At 30.5% G+C, this 2222-nt stretch overlaps 1 protein-coding gene across 1 annotated transcript in view; it reads left to right on the plus strand.

The window, feature by feature from the left end:
* Positions 1–7: 7 nt before the first annotated feature.
* Positions 8–2222, plus strand: part of LOC110019525 (beta-glucosidase 6) — a gene marked incomplete in the record, with an annotated part of 63691 nt that continues 61476 nt past the window's right edge. The window contains 3 exon segments of the mRNA XM_020717216.1: positions 8–79; positions 1379–1445; positions 1779–1837.

Here is a 2222-nt window from a genome sequence, read left to right on the forward strand (position 1 = left end):
GCTGTCGGCGGGCGATGAGTTGAGCAGGGGGAGTTTCCCGAATGGGTTTGTGTTTGGAACGGCTTCTTCTGCGTATCAGGTGTTATTGAAAGCTTGTAAATTTTGGAAATTTATTTTATTTTTGGGTTAAATCAGCAATGCGCAAAAACTGAGCTTCTTCTGATTTTCTTCTGATTTGAAATTTGTTTGCTTTTCAAAATTTGAAGAGTTTTTATTTGTAATTTTACTTGTTTTTGAGTGTGAAGAAGATTTTGTTCATTTGGTTTTGGTTTTAATGGATACTGAGGGGAATGAACGATGAAGGAAGATGAATTTTGTTCTTTTGTGTGAGAAAGTTTGATTTACAATATGAAATTGTGGATTTTTGTGCAAATTTGGAATCTTTAACTAAAAAAAAATGTATTTTAATAATTATTTGAAAAAAGATGCTTTGCCTGTTGAATTAAAGTTCTAGATAAATATTTGCTCTAAAATTTCAGTAGTTTATTGTTTGTGAAAAAGTAATGTTTTTCTAATCAAAGATAGCATGTTATTTTTTTAAACAAATGAGAGTCTCCTCCTCTTTGTTAAGCTGTGGGCCTAATTAATTTTTGTCCCACTCTGTGGTGGGAGAAAAATTTGCGCACGCAGCGCTGCTTACATAATAAATATTATATTTATGTTATATCCGGATTATATTTGCGTTATATCGTTTGTAACATCGATGTAACCACTATATAATCTAAATGCAACCTAACTGAGCTTACAAATAAGTTTCGCGCTCATGTTTTTACATATATGTAGGTTCCATGTAGATTACATGTTACATGGAGGTTACAGGGGATATAACGCTAATATAATGCCAATATAACGTCAATATATCCTTCATTATGTACACATCTGCGTACATCTTATGTACATAAATTTTTCTCCTCTGGTGGACCAACTTTCGGGATCTTACTATATATTTTTTTGTTTATTTAGGTCTTATTTGGGATCAATTTTATTATTTTTAAAGTGCTTTTACATGATTTTATTTATTGTTTTTAAAAGTAAATTAATATTTTTTTGAAATGCTTGTATTTAAAAATAATTTTATCTCAATCAAATATGAGAAACAAATTTTGTTTCAAATCAAACCATAAATGAAACAAAATAAAAATTACAAATTAAAAGTGATCCAGGGAGAACATCTTTGGATGATATATGAGAAATTCTATAGTGGTAGTAACATGACCATAGTGAAATCTATAGTGGTAGTAACATGACATGACCATAATTTTGGTGAACTTATATAAAATTCTTGGTGTGTTTACTTCTGTTTTATTTGCTCATTATTTCTTAAAAATGCGAACGACATCCTTTCAGTTTCGAACTCATTTTGTTATTTTGTTTGTAGTATGAGGGAGCAGTAAATGAGGATGGAAGAGGGCCGACAGTTTGGGATAAGTTTGCCCATTCATTTGGTAAGCTATAGGCTGAGTTATTTCCTTAATGCTTTTTTGAAAATTTACATACTTTCCAACACAATTCTTATGTATTTACATATCTAACGTCCAAAGTTTGATATTTGCACTATAACACCTTGATGTCATCAAAATATGCATGAAAAGGTGAATTTCAATTTTAGAAAAATAGTGATGGTGGTTTTTTTAAAAGCAAAGTTAAAGATTTAAGTGGTAAGCATTTAAATATGAATGTTTAAATGTTAGATATGTAACTAAATAAGAATTATGTGGTATGCATGTAAATGTCTCTTGGAAGTTTCTAAAAAGAAAGGATTTTTTTCTAATTTACAGGTAAGATCATAGATTTCAGCAATGCTGATGTTGCTGTTGATCAGTATCACAGATATGAGGTCAAGCTTAATATCAATTTGCTCTATTAAGGAGAAAAACAAAGTAATAATGTTTTAATAGTCCTGGTGGGAGAAAAATTTGCGTCAGCGCTGCGTACATAATAAATGTTATATTTACGTTATATCCGGATTATATTTGCGTTATATCGCTTGTAACATTGATATAACCTCTATATAATCTATATGCAACCTAACTGAACTTACAAATAAGTTCCCCGCTCATGTTTTCACATATTTGTAGGTTACATGTAAGTTACATGGAGGTTACAGGGGATATAACGCGAATATAATGCCAATATAACGTGAATATATCATTCATTATGTATACATCTGCGTACGTCTTATGTACGTAAATTTTTCTCCTCTGGTGGACCAACTTTCGGGA

The sequence above is a fragment of the Phalaenopsis equestris genome, unplaced genomic scaffold (genome assembly GCF_001263595.1).
Source record: "Phalaenopsis equestris unplaced genomic scaffold, ASM126359v1 Scaffold000061, whole genome shotgun sequence".
NCBI lineage: Eukaryota > Viridiplantae > Streptophyta > Magnoliopsida > Asparagales > Orchidaceae > Phalaenopsis > Phalaenopsis equestris.